This window comes from Ammodytes marinus (genome assembly GCF_949987685.1).
Source record: "Ammodytes marinus genome assembly, chromosome: 15".
NCBI classification, from domain to species: Eukaryota; Metazoa; Chordata; class Actinopteri; order Uranoscopiformes; family Ammodytidae; genus Ammodytes; species Ammodytes marinus.
This window is the reverse complement of record NC_137219.1, coordinates 20,159,694-20,178,846: the sequence shown is the minus strand read 5'-3', so window position 1 is coordinate 20,178,846 and position 19,153 is coordinate 20,159,694. Positions and strand designations below refer to the sequence as shown.

Sequence of the window (19,153 nt, the reverse complement as noted above, 5' to 3'; positions counted from 1 at the left end):
CTCACGCTCTCTCTCTCTCTCTCTCTCACTCCTCTCCATCTCTCTCTCTACCTCTCTCTACCCGCCGTCACCCGCTGCCTTCAGAACCCGGAGCCGCCGTCAAGAAGGATGAGCTGCTGCCTGGTTATCGGAGACAAAACATATTCCAAGACCACTTTTCATTAACATATTTTTTTTCTTTCTCGGATTTTCTTTTGACGACTGTAGTTTTGTTTGACATAAGGAGACCAAACTCAGCGGAGAGGGGGGATTGCAATCTATTCTACAGCCTGTGTGAGTCAGTGAAGAGAGTGCGCCGCGGACTCCCCTAACCCACTCACGTGAAGCTGGATTTTGACATGTGGAGGAGCAGGTAAAAAAAAAAAGGTAAGCCTCGTGACACTATTTCCTTAGCATTTGAACAACTTTAATGCTACAGCCTATAGCTTCAGTGGCTCCAATATGTTGCTATAAAGAATTATGGGGGGAAACAATCTCTCCAAGCACGACTCTATTAAACTGACTTGTTAATTATTGGGAAAGTGATATTGACACCTGGTTTCATCAGCAGAGCATATAGGCGTAGCCCCCCATCCCCTTATCTGTGTGGGCAGTAGGATATAGGCTCGTGAGCGTGCAAGTTAATTCAGTAAATTATATTTAAATGAGTAAACGAAGTCCCCACATGACGTCTGTCTGCGTACACCTGTGAATGGAGCTGGACGCACGCATCAGCTTGATGATGAGGAGGTGTTGAGGGAATGACAATGTGCTGCATTCACTGTCTTTGTGAGTTTGGGTGGATGACGACACTTGTTTCACCCACCTACCCAGTACCCACCCACACCCACCCACCCAGCTTTGTGTGTGTGTGTGTGTGTGTGTGTGTGTGTCTGAGAGAGAGAGAGAGAGAGAGAGAGATCAAAGGGAGAATCAATTAAGCAATGTTAAAATGTTTTTATCTTTGAATGTTGTATGTATTAAATTCACCCCGCCCCTCTTGCCCAGGTGAATGGCTTGGTGACGCTTGTGGATGTCACTGTATTTTTAGCTTTTGTTTTCCTTTTTTCCCATACTTCCATTATACTTCTATTGAAGATAGGCGCAGCAAAGAGATTGCCTCTGTGCACTGGATGACACGGGTGCCACCATCACACTTCACAAGGTGGATAAAAACCCTCCCCGAGCTGCACAGCGGGGGGGAGCTACACACATGACATGTACTGTGTGTGTGTGTGTGTGTGTGTGTGTGTGTGTGTGTGTGTGTGTGTGTGTGTGTGTGTGTGTGTGTGTGTGTGTGTGTGTGAAGTTGGTGCCTGGTGCTTTTGTGTTCCTGTAGAAAAGGAACACAGTCCTGGTGTGTGTATGTGTGTGTGTATGTGTGTGTGTGTGTGTGTGTGTGTGTACCCCCCTTCTCCCAAAGTGGACATCCCGGGTCCCTAAAAGCCTGCGGGGGTTGAGATATAGTTTTAGCTATCTCCTTTCATGCGGATGAATGCTTGCAAAAGGGAAGAGTGAAAAAAAAAAAGATAAGAATAAAAAATCCCCTCCGCTTTACCCACTTGTGTCCTGAGCTTTAAGTATGAGAAATATGACTGAATTATAAATGAGTTACGCTCCAGTCAAAAGGGACTCACTCAGCTAAAGGCCTACACTGTCTCTTGTCTGACTTCCGCGGGCATTAATTGAGTGTGGCATGATGGCCGCGGTAATTGTGTAGCAAATGCAATCAGCTCGTCCTTATCTTTTCCTAATGGAGACAGCAAAGTTCAGTAGGGGGGAAATTGGCAAGAAACGCATAAAAGAAAGGAAAGAAGAAGGAACATTTTTATAAATTATAATATAATTTATCACCATGGCCAAATTTTCCGGCTCTCTTGTCGGTTTTATTTTTTTATCTGACCAATGAAATTCCATCACATGGACGGCATTCTTTCTTTTTTTTTCTTTTTTTTTTTTTATTCCAACAACTGCCACCTATTGCTGTCTGCCTCTGAGCAACAGGGATGCTAATGGAGGTAGAGAGAGGATACAGGCGTTACACGATGCTGCAAGATAGAGGGAGAGAGAAAGAGAGCGAGAGAGTTAGAGCGAGAGAGGGAGAGCGTGAGTTAGAGAGGGAGCGTGTGTGAGAGGCGTTTCCATGGCAACCTGTCAGGGGTGTGTTTGGTCCCCGGAGACGGTGAGGAGGGGAGGAGGAGGAGGAGAGAGAGAGAGAGATGAGAGGCGAGGAGGGAAAAGTATCCCTCGTTAAGGGGGAGAGGGGGATGGGAAATGGAGATAATGGAGGGAAGGTGGGATCTCTCTCACTCTCTCTCCTATTGTTTCTTTCTCCTCTCCTCTCTTCTCTCCTCAGGCCACCTTTCCTTGTGCGTGTTCGGTATAGGGACTGGCAGCAGGGCTTGTCACGCCTGTGTGTGTGTCATATGGGAGGGAAGCTTCCACGGTGGTTATCAAGTGGAAATGGAAGTGGTGACGCCTTTGAACTGTTTTGAAGACATTTTTACTGTGCTCGCTTGACGTGTCTTTGGACGGTTGTAGTAGTAGTAGTAGCTGTAGACCAATATCCTGACCTCCATAGCCTCACTGGTCAATTGCAAAACCCCTCACCTGCTTTCACCACTCCTACAGATGACAATGGTTTTCACAGTGCAAATGATTGTGAGGGAGAGTGCACCAGTGTTTGGTGTATTATCTGCTAGTTGTTCATCTGTGTGTGCGTGTGTGTGTGTGTGGGGGTGTGGGGGTGTGTGTTTCTGCTAATTTCCTTTATGGGCGTTGTTAGTGCTTCCTTCCGTGCTCCCTGGCTATTAGCTTCTTCAGTGGGAACAGAACAGCCACAATGCAGCTCACTCACTATGGTCACATGCGCACGACACACCCAGAGCAAATTCTAAAGAGCATAGAAATGCTTTCTAATATTAAAAATATCCAACTTAAGCCGAAGGGGGAAAAATGTAGTCATTGAATGGATTACGTAAAAATAGGTCTTTGATATTTAGTTAGTGTAAAGGGACACATGCAACAGGTTGCAGCAACAAGTGTGGCCTAAAGATTTTTCTTTTAAAAATATATATTTTAATCATTATTCAGGCTATTCAGGCAGGTACTTCGCACAAGTTGGAAATAATGGCGGAAATTAGTATCCATTACCAACTCTGGCATTTCCCAGGTTAAGAAGGACTCGGGTTTTATCAAATATGAAGTACTGTATACTCTTTTTTGCTTCCTGTGCAAATGTTAAGCACGTTATGAATTGGTTAAATTTAGGCTGCTTATAATTTTTCTTTTCAAAAGATGTCAAAAGAAAACAGAATTTTCCCCCATTAAATTGAATAGAAACAATAACCAGGCCAGTGGAAGTTTAGAAGGCTGAGAAAAACATGAGGTGTGTAGCAGTGCCCTATTGCTGAGGCCCAGTCAGCAGCAGTCCGCTGTGTTTAAGTGCTGCTGCTGCTACTGCAAAAACACTTTAGTAATAGTCCATGATCAGCTGTCAATCATCCACTGCCTGGTTCAATGTGCTGGCTCAAAATAAAAGTTACACAGATTAGTTTAAGGGAGTAAAAAAAATATTTTTATCTAGACAAATTGGAGCTGGCTGCATTCTTAGGCTAACAGTGCATCCATTAAAGTCACTGTTCTGCATCCATCTATTAAGAAAAAACAATGTACACAGCTGGCTGCACCATTCAAGGACTACACATTCACACACACACACACACACACACACACACACACACACACACACACACACACACACTCACTCATCTTTAATTACTTTAATAATCATCATCCGATTTTCAATTTCCACAGCAGAACTAATGAGTAAAATGCTATTAGGCAGCCGCCTCTCGTCTCCCAAGTGTTGGATCTTCCCAGCAGCACCTGAACATGCCATACTGTAATTCAGCATTAGGGACAACGTGCATCACACTATTAATTGTGTTACCTTTTTAATAAACTAAGTGACAAACATCAACTATAACGGATTACCTCCAAGGCAATGTAACTTTCAGGTTTTTTCTTTGAGCATGTTGTCAAAGTTTTATTTCCAAGTTGATTATTAGTCAATGCTTTCTTTTGTTGTAACTTAGAGTTCGAGTCTGGAATAGAGAATTTTACTGATTGTACCAGAAAATGTCGATACATTACATTTCAATAAAAACGTTTGCTCGGAAGATAGCAAAACACATTGTCTGCAACAGACATCTGTTTTTGGAAAAAGTTTCTGCAGTAATATAAAGAGAAAACTAATTCAGTGGACAATGAAGCTTATTACCAAGAAACATTTGTAAAGCATTTCTTGTGCCTTGCAGTGTACAGATTCCTTAACAGTCCAGGCTCTTCCCTGCAGTTTTCTGTATGTGTTCCGTAACTGGGGCTCGAGGTCATTGAGTTTCGATGCAGAAAAAGGATGTGCGGAGTCCATTGTGGGCACCAGTCCTCTCCTTTGATGTGAGTGGACAGTCGTAAAAAAAAAACACACACACAAAAAAACAGCAGTGACGTAAGGCTCAACGTTGGGCTGTTTTTCTTTCTTTTTTTCCAACTGTTTTTTTCCTCGAAGCAGTCTTCCAAAAATAAACTGCAAGTCATCTAGAGCAGAACACACAATGCCAAGTGCATGGCAGTAGGCATTTAGAGAGAAAAGCTTCAATGTCATTGAAAAGGATGTTTTCAGTGACAACATGCCACAGCGCCCCAAACAGTGGTATTTACAGAGCTTGTCAGTGTAGACATTTGGATTCAACCTCCAAAATAGAGAAATATGGCATCTTCTAAGAATTTCCCACGAAAAGATTCAATGACGAATGCTACCCAGACAAGGACCTGTAGATCTCAGCTCTTAAGATGCTTGAGTTGGCGTGTGGAGCAGGACTTTAAAGTAGCTCATAGTTTATGAAGCAAAGGGAAGGAGCGCTTGTAACAAATGGAGATGAGATGAAAAGTTCTCTAAAGTAACAAAAGCCTAGATGTGGTGATTTAAATCTCAGGGGTTTATCCACTACTAGACTGCTTCTTTTTTTTTTACCTGCATCAGCTTTCTGAGTAGCTCTCAAAATAGTCACAAATAAACTCGGAATTTCCGATAGCAGGTTCTCTGACGAAAGGGCCAAAAAGCTCACAGAGAACTCTCCATATAAAACATTGTTATAAAAAATTATCATCTATGACTTTTTTCCATTTAATTTAACTTAACTATTGTACAACATAGGATACAATTAAGATAAAAGCATCCAAACAGTGCACACAGCCAGCATCACTGAGCAGCAAAAAAATAGAATCATCGTCATGGGAGAAAAACGATAGCACATAGCGGGTAGGTATAGGCTATGCGTGCCGACTCTGGTATACTGAATGCAGACTGGGGAGGATGCAGAAGCAACAGGACAGATGTAGCCCGCGCACAAACACATTAGCGATGCAGCGATGATTGGAGTGCTAGGTTGTTACTGGAGAAATGTTTTTTTTCCTTTAGCTTGACATGGCAGACATGGCTAGTCTGTCGGGGCCCTTTGCCGGAGCGCGATTAGCATTGCAGATTCAAGTTTTTCTGTAGGCGTCAGTTTCGAACAAACTCAAGGTTCCTTCCCTGTCTCCTGTGCATGATAAAAATGTAACAGTCGTGCATGGGAAATTCAGGATCATGCTCCCACATTCAAAGAGCCTATTTTCTTTCCCCACTCAGGTATGTTGCACCTTCTCCTCTCTCACTTTTTTTTCTCACAAGTGAAAAAAAAAAACACCACAAGGCTCTCTCAACCCACATGGGCTCGGAGGTGCCAAAAATCGCATCAAAGCTGTCAGCAGCTATTAATTTCTCCAGATGTTGGATTTCAGAAAAAAACAAAGCAGGTAGTGTGAGGGAGGACGTTTTTCTGACAAAGACAAATCATTTTTGGCAGTGCGGAAAACAAGCTCTACAAGGGCGCTTAAGGCTTTGATCATAGACATAACCGTATAGGCGTAATAATACACTCACCCACCATCGTAATAATACACTCACCCACCATCATAATAAAAATTCATAAAGATCATCATAATAATCGTAACAATCGTACCAGTTTCATGGTGATGTAATATGCATGCTTTAAATGTTCCATTAAAATCGATTCAGGTTAAGGGTTCTCCTCCCACAGACAACTAGCATTATTGATTCATTTGAAAGTAAAGGTGATCACTCAAACTGCTTCATATATCTATTATTGAAGACAACAGTGAAGCTGTGGTAGCTGAGGGGCCATACGTCAACAAAATCAATATACTATCCTACATTGGTGTAATAACCCACTTTATGAGAGCAGTGTTAGCACACACACACACACATTACGTTGCAGCACACACACACACACTCACACACCTGCAGGAATACAGCTGCACTTGGTTGGCGTAGCTACAGGTGGGGTGCCATCTAACTAATGGATGGTAGAGCCCCACCACTTGTGTTGTTGTTACTGCCTTAGTCATTGTCAATGTCTCCCCGTTAAAATGCCTTATGTGTTGCCTTTAAGAGCACAGTGTGCTTACTGACGTGTACAGCCTTGACCTGCTGCGGCTAAGCTACACATTGCATTAATAACTTATAGTGTTAGTTGTTGCCTTCTTGTAAGTGGACGTGGGCCCTGTGCATGTACATTTTCTCTTGCAGAGTGGAGGGAACAGCATCGTGTTGCTCCCACTATCGACTGACAGAAAAAAAAAACAGCTTGAGGTGCTAAAAGTCATAATGTTTAGAAGTGCCAGTCACTCCAGCTGCTATGTATTTATTTATATATATATATACAGACGCTTAGCTGTCAAGAGCACATAATGACAGATACAGTAGGCTATACTTCCCATTGAGATATGAGAAAAAACGAAGCAACAGGCATGGTCTCTGGAGGACTTATTCAGAGACGCCAGCCAAACGGGGGGGAAAAAGGCTTTCAGCACAATGGCGCTGTCAGGTTAGCGTGGGCTTCCCTTCCCCTGGCATTACCACTTAGCTTACACAGAGGAAGGTTGGTGGAGTTTTTGCTCAGAAGGCAATTTGTAGATTATTTAAGAGCTCAGTCTGTAAAAAAGGAGCCCTATGTACTATTGTTTTCTTTTTTTACATTCATTATCATAGTGGTGTAGCTTAAAGGGAGATTTTCCCTCCCCACTGTATACATTTTTTAGAGCTTTAAATACGTGTGCTTGCTAGCTAACGAGATGTGTTAGCATGCTATATCCTTCTCCCAGGTGGTTAATAACCTCATGCTGCTTGCGAGCTGCAATTAATGTTACGAACAAAGTGCTTACTTTAAATACAATTTAACATTACTACTAAGGTTCTACATAATGAAATGAAAGAAAGAAAAAAAAACATTTTCAGCACTCTTTTTGGAGTTTTTCCTCTTTGAGATAGCATTGGTCCAGGTTTTTTCTTAGCAGTAGAATCAACAACTGAAACATTCCGTGGGCTCTTGGGATTTGTCAGAGCTTTGTGGAGCCGATAGGCTTAATCGATTTTGTGTCAACTCGTTTCTGCGATGGCTTGAATGTAACCAACATATATTTATATGAAAAAAATGTACACTCTAGCTTTAAGCTCAAACAATGGTTGACTGTAAGTTCTTAACATCGAAAGGACCCTGGTTAAGAGATATATTATGTGCCAAAAGGCCATACTTTGGAATATGCCTAACTAACCCAAAAAAACCGACATTTGCTTCTGCTTCTGCAGCAGAGGGACTATTGGGGTCGGCTATCAGACAGGACAGGGAAGGGAATTAAATGTGACATAAGCAAAGAGCAGGATTTTATATCAGAATGTCAGAGCACCTGCCGGCCCACCCCGCCCCTCAACCTCATCTTTTTTCCATTTTGGTATTTATTTCAACAGCGGTGCCCGTAACCTGCATCTGCCCCATATTCTATCATTACCCCCCCCCCCCCCCCCCCCCCCCCCGACCTCTCTTTCACCGCCTCCCTCCTTCCATCTCTGCTACTGCAAATTTACTTTAGTCACATATAGAGTAAAGATGATGGAAACAAATAAGAGGGAAATAGATTACCCATTTCACAGGTGATAGAAGTGAAAGCCCAGAGGGGGTTTACGAAACCAAAACAAAGAAATGAACAAGTAAAAGGTGAATTGGATAACGGAGTGGGGGAAACGATGGCAAAAGTCTGCAGGAAAAGCATTTTGGAACGTCACTTACAGAGCGCAGACGGCTCGGCGCAAGATAAAGCAAACCTGACACCTTAAATGAAAGTGAATTTGGCGTTCGGCAAGGGGGTGTTTTGATTTTTTTTTAAAGCATAATCTGGAGACAGGTTAGATTTTCCGAGACTTCCAAGCTCTCTCAAGTGCAATAACCACAGGGCGCATATGTATTGCTTGTTTTCCCTTTCATGTCTGGGATCCTGATGTGTTTGCATCATAAATAAATTAAAACCCCCGCTCACTGTATACCTAAGCATTCATTCTGCCCTGTTAAGTAAAGATAAGGAAACATGGGCAAAGTGGTTATTACAATGCAACAATGTGTATGACTAGCCAAATAACACTTCAGTATAAATGGATACTGTGCTAGGTGTTATGTTAGGTTTCGTTGCCCAGCCAGAGTGTGACGAATGGCACCGGGCGATGGACAAACACAAATCATAATAATTTCCTGTCATCATATAGGCAGTAATAAAATCGACTGCTGATTGCCTGTTATGTAAGATGGAGGGAACGAAGCCGCCCACAGTTGCATATATTGCAACAACTAGTGTTCCAATATGGGATGGTCCATACGGCTTAATTCACCTCCGTGACAGGATTTAGGATGGCTTCAGCGCTCTCCATAAGGGGGGAGAAAGTGGGAAAGCTTTCTAGGGCCCAGCAAATAGAGGGGGGGGGGGGGCTATGTTCTTTGGAGGCCAAGGACCTAACTAAGTTAAACTTTATTTCGAACCAAGATATTCAATATAGCGTATCCAATATTTTATTTATCTATTGTTAATTGAGCAGAATATATCCTATTTCATCTTGTAAACCTAAAAATAGTAAGAGCCGTTATTTCCCCCTCGTAGCTTTTGCCTGCAACGTCAAAATGTCAGCCACACAAGCTTATGTAGGAATGACATCATTGATATTTCATTTCATTTCATTTAACTTTTATTTATCCTCGAGAGACCAATTGAGGGGTGACCCTCATTTTCAATGACGTCGAGTTCAAACAAATTCAAAGGAAAAACAACAATACATAAACAATATTCAACGCAAATACATCAAATACACAACAACAGATATGTAAGTAAAGCATGAGTGAAGAGGGGCCAATTGAGTGGTACTCGTTAGGGGGCCCTGTCATTTGTGTGGGCGGGCCTGGATAGCTTTGCTGGAGTGCTCAGTAAAAGCACTGATTTAAAAAAAAAAAAAAAAAACAGCAAGCGCGGTCACACAAACAGTTTGTTTGTCAAGGTAGGGAACACACTGCTACCCTGTAAGTAAGCACCATGTCAATCCGATTGGCCCAGTGAGCTGTAGTTCTTAGTGCACTCACCCCTCCTCTACCTCCCTCATCATTAGAAAACCACTTCAAAGAACACAAAAGGCCATTAAGCCCACAGTGCCTTTGCGTGTTTTCCAGTTGTGCAGCCCTGTGGCCTCTCAGCTGTAGCCCGCTGTTGTGTGGACAGCGGCAGCAGTGATCTGGCTCATTCCCTTTTCGTCTGAGAGCACACTCCTTGCCGTGGGGGGCCATGTTGGCTGGTTGAAGGCTTCACTGGCTTTATTTTAGGATGACAGCACAGCATCAGCGCCACATGCCCTGCAGGAGCTGCGTCATACTGCGCTGATGCCACACTGAGCAAGGTGGTGGGATATACGGAGGAGTATTAGTGCCAAAATAAAGAGAGGAGGAAGGTTGTTTTTTTCCTCATGTGCTTGTAGACAATGTCAAGAGTAAAGGCGAAATGCAGTTCAAAGCTGGAAAGAGGTTTGCAGATTCCAACTGCCGGTATCAATATCTCATGAGCGCAGCAGTCTAGACAGCCATATATGATAAGTTTCACTTAGAGGATGTCTTGTTTAGGTAAAAATTAGGCTCATGAAAAAAACAAAAAAACATCCTCCTCATTTTTTTCTCTCCCGTGGCCCTCACACTCTTCCTTGGAATATAAATGTGTTTAAGTACTTGTTTATTTTTATTTTTTACATTCTACTTGGTCTATTGAGTCTTGTATGTGGCATAATTCATGTTATGTGCATAGATAGAGGTTCCCAAGTGGATGTTCTGAATGATATACAACATTCTTCTTGGACTTGTTTTTACGCTGCTCAAAACATGACCTTTTGTACTGACTGTACTATATCCTCACTGTTGGAAGGGGGTCTCCTGGCAGGAAACTGGCAACAAATTGTCTTGCCAAGCATCTGGCATTGTTTTGATTCTCTCTGCTAATGAGTGAGTGACCCGAGAGTTAATTAAACTTGGGAAATGTTACACAATTAGGCAGGAAGATAGTCTGAGGCGTTCCCCCTATTGTGTCACACTCCAGAGGACTGTTATGCATCGCGTGTGTGTCTCTCAGTTAGCGTGACCTGTGATATTTCTTTCTCACAGTTCCCTGCAGAGAGTGGTGTGTGTGTGTGTGTGTGCTGCAGTCAAGTTAACGCTGATGTGTTGATTGTTTGCCTGAATACATCAAAAGATGCCGGAGACAGGAAACAAATGACTCTTCATCAATAATGTTCCACGCTATCAAACTGCGCAATAGACTTAGTTAAAGCTAAGACGAGACAGGCAGGGAGGAAGATGACAAAGTGGAAGTCATTTTCTACCGCCATTGTATTGCAGTGGCAGCTGCAGTCTCAGCAGCAGACATCCTTAAAGATCTCAGCAAGTAAGACTGGAAACCAACCGTCGCCATGTTTGTGTTGCCTGGCGAGACCAGACCGATCTCACACGAGGGCCAATCAGGACCCTCGTTCTGACCCAACGTTCGTCCCATTTAATGGAATGCAGCTCATGATTGGTTCATGTGGTCGTCAATCTAGCCTCGTGAGACCAGCCGTATCGCACAAGCTTATTCGTTCATGTAGATGTCAAGAGCTACAAGAACCCATCAGGTGGCTGCCTTCTACTAATTGCAAGTGAAAGTGGGGAGGGTCCGGTCTGACTGGAGGGTAGAGTGACGACTACATGAACCAATCGGGGGCTGCCTTCCACTTACGGACAGGGCCAGGCTCCTACCCATGGAGATTGGATAAATGCCAGACTGATCTGTGAGAGAGAAATGAATGAGAAGCATGCGTGACTAAGAATGTTTTTTCAGCAGCAAAATTTGGATGGACGGACCAATTATAGAGCAAAGTCTTTGGCTGCATTTCTCTGAGAGTTTTAAGCCTGTTGCACCTTTGTGCACACCCACCCAGTGGTGTCATGGTGAATTAACACACGCTAGAGCAAGGTGACAATGAAACCACTGGACGTCAAGGATATTTGTACTGCAAAATACCTAATACCCAAATACAAAATAGTGAAAGTTGGTTTTGTCAGTTCACTCATTCCAAACATTTTCTTTTCAGACCCAGAATGATGCTGATTTAAGTGGTAAAAAATAGGAATTGCATTGACAATACGAATAAATATTTATGACATTTGAAACCTGTTAAAGACATTCAACAACTGAATAACGGGGTAAACAGCAAGAATCCGAGCGCTGCAAATTGGATTTCACAACCCCCATATTGACGTTTAGAAAAAGAAAGATAAGTTTGCACATAAACATATGGCTGAGCCTGCAGACTCAATGCGAATTTGGGGTAATTTGACGTCCATGCTACCTTGCCAAAACAAGTGCATTTGCTGCTTTGGGATTCTTTGCGAAACCAGCTGGCACACACACTGAAAGGAAATCAAAGTGTCTGCAGCAGGAAACTAACGACCCAGGGAGCACAAAGTTTTAGAGCAACCGGAATGTCACACTTTTGCAGAGGGGAAGCAAACGCAACACCCGCTGTCGTGACGGCGACAATTTGACGAGGGAACATCCCAAACGTGTTGCAGTTCCCTAATCTCGCCAAAATATGCAGCCAGCTGGTCAGTCAGTCCCTTCTTATGAGTTTGTCAGCTGCTTTGGGGGGATTAATTAGCATAGCAGTGTTTGAAATGGATCCACTGTAGTAGGGAGACTGTGCCTACTGTATAGTGGACCAACATCACACTCTGACAGCATTAGACAGCTTGTACTTGGAAATAGACACAGACTTTGAATAGCATGTGTTCGTCTAAGCAAGGTGTTGCTTATGTCAAACAGGTATAATAATACATTTTACCTCATTGTCTTAATTTTAATTAAGACAAAGTGCCTTGTGCAAAGGTGTAAATGTCACAGTTATTTTGAGTGTCAGGTCAAAACACAATTCTCGCTCTCAACTGGAGCGAGTCAGAAATCCATGAAGATTCTTAGTTTCAGCCCTAAATATAGCCTGAAACCTACAGGAGTTTTAACACTTAATAACTTAAATATTATTGCTCGTCTGCCATGACGTAAATGTCAATGTCTTGTTGTAAAAAAAAAATGCTGCAGCCATTACATGTAATAACTCAAATATCTGTCCTCCTAATATGGCCAACAGCTCTGCTCTTACAGGTTGTATACATCATTTGGTGACATGTTTACAATTGACATGCCAGGTGTGCATCCATCTCCAGCAAAGTACTATATGAAGATAACTAATGGGTGTTACTACATTTAGTGGCTTAAGCAGAATAAATCCCAGCCATTAATGGCAAAAAAATTGTCTTTGATATTATGAAAATGTTAAGGAACGTGGCTTTAAAATGCGATACATTGTATTGGTAAATTCAGTGTATTACAGAAAGTATTAATCCCCCAAAAAGTTACAATGACTAAAATCTGATACCATCCACTTCCTAAAGTGAGAGGATTGTTCTGGATGGTGTGTGGAACAACCCCTTATCTCTTCTGTTTGGGGACGTAGTTAACTCACCAACTCACCAAGGGGTTCATAAGAGGAAAAATGATTACTTGTTTCAATGATTTTTTTCTAACTTGAGTCAAAATCTGTTCCTTTACTTACATTTTCAGTTTTCACCAGAGACTTTGCTTCTACTATCCAGCCTCAAAGAGACCTTTGCAGTGCTGCACAGCAGGCCTATATTGTCATTACTCAGTTGTTAAGCGCATTAAAGATTTTCAATGCCGGCACAGAGTTTCTAATTGACTTTTTCATTGGATTTTTCTTTACGCTGACTTGTATAGTTCGCACAGTGGCATGTCTCCTGCATCAGTGACCTGTGTTAAAGAATATCTTGGTGGCTGCTGTGCATTGTGGTCTCTTGAGGCTTTTTCCAATGCAAAAAAGCAGGAGACATTTGCATACAAACCTATTGCCTCACACTGAAACAGGACATGCCTTGTTGAGCTACGAAAGCCTGAAGTGAAATGAATTAGGCTATTTGTTGCTGATCGCTTTTCTGAAAAGTAAGAAGACTATTTCTGCGAGCGACTAAGTGGTCTGGATGTTTCCGGCTGTTTAGCCGTTTTTTAATGGATCATTTAGGGAGAAGGGAAGTCGCGGGGTGCACTCAGGTTGCCAAGACATCGGCTTTAAGTGCACTCAGCATTTCCACATGGACCAGACCTCAATCACTGAGCTTTGCCATGTTTGGATAATTGTTTTTTGCAAAGCCACTCATCTCCCCATAAGCCAATATCTGCACATGTTATTTACAAAAGAGTTGCTTCCATTGATTGATTGATTTTTTCTCTAAAAATCCTGGTCATGTGCTTTTGCCACAAACCAATATAATAATTTGGACAATCAATGTCCATTGTGCTGCACAAAAACACAAGAACATATACAGTTGGTTTGGCATAAGGATCCTCATCTTTGGTATATAAATGTATTTAAATCTGATTCTTAACCTGACATAGCTGTATTTTCTATGTCTGTGGGGTAAATATTAATCAACGCAATAAAGTTGCCGTTGCATAGGCGTACAAAGGTAAAGTGCATTCTATTAAGGCAAGCCTCAGAGTCTAAAGCATCTAAAGGGAGAGGAATGGGACAGGAGTCCATGACCCAATTTTCCAACATACGAGAACAAATGTGAGGGAAAAAAAGAGAAAAGGCACACCTAGTATTCCTCTGCACAGTGCACATCTTCCCTCTTGCCCAAGAACACCTATAAAGTGTTTGCTGAATCGAACCTGAATAAATAAATAAAAAACGGCATAACAAATGTGTTGAGGTCTACAATACCAGGGAAAAAGGGTAACATCCATTGCTTAGAAATGGCTGTGGTCGTGGCAGCAGCTGCCACTATTTACTCTGCCCCTGTGTGTGTTTCATTGATAGGAAATAGATGAGGCGCTAATGGATGCGTGCCACCAGTAGTTCTCCATCCTGTCTAAGACACTGGGGGCACAGCTACAGATCCCTTTGTCCTCATCCTCCCTCAATTGATTTCCTGACATATGCTTGTTTTTTTTCTTGAATGGCACTATTTGCAGGAATCATAATGTCGCTACAAGCTTAGCTATATCGCATACAGAGTCTGCAGGAGGATAAAAAGGCACAGCTTTTCGCTTTGCCAAGAAGGCTAAATGATTTCCTGTGCCACTTTCTCAGCTGGATAGTCTTTCAACTATAGCTTTACCCCGGGAGGTTTGCTTTTTTGGGATAGCTGTGGTTTAGATGACTACACAAGCCAAACACTGTTTATACATGAAATATCCAAACCACACTTCCTTCCAGCAAAGACAGTGTGAACCCCATAGTTATTGTGCAGCGGTAGACATTTTTTACGCTCTTTTTTTTCCCACTTAGTTCCAAGGCTTTCAAGCGGATATGAAAATGTGCATATTAATATTCACATTCATGCACACGTGAATATGAGCTATAGCCTGAGATCTCAGTGCATTCATTTAGCGAAACATTTAACTGGTCCAAACCAGCTTGGTTCCCAAAGGGCTTCACTTTTGCCAGTGTCCGGCCCACTGTTTGCAGCCAATTATGCGACAGGTGTGAAAAGCATCTAGTAAGCTCACACCTTACTATCTATGGCTCACACTCACACAACCACAACCACTCCCACACACACAGGCGCACACACACACACACACACACACACACACACACACACACACAGGCAAACACACACACACATACATACACAAATAAAACACACTAATTTGACGTTGTGGTTCCGCATTTTGGGCAAAGAAAATCTCTGTCTCAGTCTCTTTTGTACTACTGTACTTAGAAACCAACACACAGTATACTGCAGCCAGTGCTTTGATTGCAGCAGCAGCAGCAGCTTTGTGCCTAAATAAGAGATACACTGCATTAGGGGAGTTAAGTCATTATTGATCTTCACTGTTGGCAATTACAAACTGCAACGACGCTGGTGGAAATGATTTCTGAATGAGAAATGAGTTTGCATGTGAAAAAAAGTCCTCAAACTATTTTATTATTTTTCCATTAGTTGATTGACAGAACTCATTTATCGAACAAAATTGGTTCCAACTTCCTATGTGCAAGGATTTGCCTCGTTATTTTCTGTTTACTATGATTATTAATGGAGTAAATTAGTTTTTTCAGTTTGAGACGTCACATTTTTTCTTTGTGGAATTTTGATTTTTGACAATTGAGCTGGCCAAACAATATACTGTATATAATACATAATGTCTGTTATTTGATATCTCTTCTTCTGTTATTTTATTGGCGGACTGCTCGCAGCAGAGACTGTTGTCATGGAAGTTTTTAAATCAGTTAAACCTTGTGGGAATAAATGAACTGAAACTTCTCAATATAAACAATTTAATAAAAGTAGATAAAACAAACAGAGTTACAGAGTAAAGTTTCCAACCTGCATGGTCAGCCCCCGACGAGACTGACACTATCTTTTGGTCAGACAGGGATTTTAAAGGCCCCCTTCAACAACGGGGGTGTCAACTAACAGATGTCAACTAACAGATGGTCAAAAAGGTCTCAGGGGTTTATTGTGGTCATTGTGGTTTATTGTGGTCAGCGACAATAAACCTTAAATTAGTTTAAGCAACTGTTGTCAGCACATTTCTTAGAGGAAATCCACATGTGTTAAACTGATGTGATATACATATAAGAAAAACAGATCAATACGATGGTTACAAATAAATTTGCCCTCACAACTGTCACTCTACATGTGGTATCTCTGAAACAAACTAATTCTCATGATTCATCTTTCAAATGGGTCTAAAGGCAAAAAAACTGTTTATATTGACTCTGGAAAGTCTCACTCGAAGGTGGGATGAAAAGCTAGAGAGAGAGGCAAGATGAAGTTATTGGTCAAATATACGGGGTATAGGGACGCACTCTTTCAGACAGTCTTTCCTCAAAGGTTTTCGTAGTTTTGCGCTTGTTTGTTCACACAAAAAGTGACAGAACCCTGCTTACTCTGTCACTTCTACACACCTGACTATTTGCTATGGGCATGATTGTCGTATTTTGTCAGATGCTAGAAAGGGTCCGCCACTGAAAAGATGTGGGCAGAGATAGTGTCATGGCAATTTTAGTGAGGGAAGTCAAGTTTTCCCACTGCAAATATAATTTGAGTGTATGTGATGTATGTGACACCAAATTCTCCTGGTTGAATCATCATTCCAACTGCATTAGAAAAATATCTAGTTCTTCAATATGAAGTATTTGCGCCGGATCCACAAAGATCGATTGCGGTTGCTAATAGCAATTTTCTCTGAATGATTTTCCGGAGAAATAGCACCTATCAATCTGCCCCGTTTTAGCACCAGCATATCCTCAAAAGAACTTGCCCAGAAACAGCAAATAAAACGAGGGAAAAACACTTCCAGAATCATAGCGGCTCCTCACACTTTGCCACTCCATGAGGGCGTGATTAAAAACGGGTACTTTTCTAAGATGTCGTGCTAACAGAAGCCTCCTGTCATCTTGCAAGAAATATTCGAATGCCAAAACCAATTTGTCTTTTTGTTTACTGGCTAGAGAACAGGGCTTTTAAGCTTTTGCAGTGAAATGTGTCATGGTCATAGAGGGGCTGTGGTGGTATTAACCTATTAGGGACCCCCAGGGCTAAGGACTTTTTGTCAAGCTACCATCAATCCCTTCAATTAGCTGACATTTTCCCGTGCTTACAACCAATTGAAACATGATGAACGCTGTGTGTTGTTTTGGACCCCTGAGGGCACTGGGCCAGTTTTTCTCAGTCAGTCATCCTCTCGTAGATACCGTTATATTTACTGTGATGCAATTGTATTAATACATCTTGTGCAGCTGACAAAAGTGACTTTTGATCTGAAGCGTATTCATTGTATACGCGTGCCTGGGGGGACTGACTGTGGCCTAGATGAACAACTCCTATAACTAAATGTCCGTCATGCCAACACTGACCATAACCACACTCTGTCACAAAGCCCTCGACTAAGAAAAAAAATGCCTCTTTCCATTTCACTCCAATGTCACCTTGGCCATCAAACACCGACTTGACTTGACTTTTTGAGTGAATTTCACTGGAGTGACAGTGGGCATTGCTATAAGCCGTCAGAATGCCTTTGGTGACAGGCGAAAGTGCTAATCCTCCCGTGTTATTCGGTGCCAGTGAGGACCGCCTAATCCCCTTCGCCAAGGGTCTGATGTAAAAAAAAAAAATGAGATGACGCTATGTAACTAAAAGGCTCTTGCGGAAAAAAAGGATAGGAGGGTCGTGGAGTGAGTCATGCTTCCAACACACATTGACATTAGCACAGCCAATATTTACCGCCGCTCTTTGCGTACTTTGCGTGGTGAATATATCTTGATTCTAAGCCAAAAGAAAACCGTCCTGAGGTAAATAGAAAGCATGACTTGGGGAACACGGGCTTCTGTGGGTTTAAACCTGTTCAATTGAAATTTTTCCGTGGAGAAACCGACTCAGTTGTTTTAAATATTATATCTGGTCGGAGTAAACATTCCATTCAAATAACATTGATATGTGATTAGCTTAACTTCGATTTAAAGCATATCCTTGTAAAATAAATACATTTTTCACGCACAAAATATTCAGCACATTTTATTTGAAAATGCAATGTCACGAAGGCTTGAATGCAAATGAAGCCGCTGCAGTTTATTTGCCTAAATTCAAACTGATTCGGGGGACAGGGTGAATGTGTGGTGGAGAGGCTTTGGCAACAAACGTCCACATGAGTTCCAAGGAGAAAGTATCTGCTCCAAAGATCCACTTAAGATTCAGGCCTTTCGTCAAATTCTTGTTATTAATAATTGCTAGCAGGCTAAATTGACTTCCAGAAATGTGCTGCGTGAATACAGAGAAAAAAAATATCAAGTCCCATGCTGACAGAGTTTGCAAGTGGAGGAAACTTTTGGCGGAATGAGAGGAGCCAAGTTCCAAGAGACAGAAAATGGGAATGAGTGCATATTATAATTACAAATCCGTTGGCAGCTAATGGGAAATGATTGCATTTTAAAGCAAGTGTTAATTATGGAGCTATTTTCTACGACCCAATATAGGGCTATTAGTGGTGTATAAAAAAATATTAAATACAAATATTGGAGCCAGGCTAGGGAGGCAATATTCCATGAAAGACCTCTGAGATTAAAGTTATATATATTTACAAGTAAAAAACTTGGAACTATAAATGGTAAATTTGCAAGACATATAATTTTATGAGAACAAAAATGTGTATATTCTCTAAGATTATAGTCATCATACATTTACAAGAAAAAAAACAATATATATTTTTTAAATGTTTAACCTACAACAGTGCATTAACATATGTCGCTGTATGTTGACCACCTAAATCTAATAATAGTGTTTTTTTCTCTCAGTGGCCATTGGTTATGCTGTGCCCCAGAGGTAGTGAGCATTAAGTGAATGTCCCCATGCAGGATCACTGAATCTGCAAATGCAGGATTGGTTAGTCATCTAATTAATTATAAGCGCTTTGATGCAACTACAGTATTGGTAACTGTGGGCCTCATTCACAGAGATGAGTCATCTTTTCTGACTGAATGATATAGGCCTGCAGCAGGGAGGGAATTAACCCTAGAGATATGAAAAAGAATATTTTAAAAATAGGCCTATCTTTGATTGTAGAGCGGGCAGATCAAAAATTAAAGGAGTAGTTAAATTTTTTGGGATATAAGCGTATTGGCTTTGTTGCCAAGAGTCAG

General features: G+C 41.7%; 1 protein-coding gene across 1 annotated transcript in view; it reads left to right on the top strand.

Annotated features, from left to right (window-relative positions):
- Nucleotides 1–237: 237 nt before the first annotated feature.
- lingo2b (leucine rich repeat and Ig domain containing 2b) overlaps nucleotides 238–19,153 on the top strand; it is a gene marked incomplete at its 3' end in the record, with an annotated part of 31,062 nt that continues 12,146 nt past the window's right edge. The window contains exon 1 of the mRNA XM_080042370.1: nucleotides 238–366. The remainder of the gene's footprint in view (nucleotides 367–19,153) is intronic.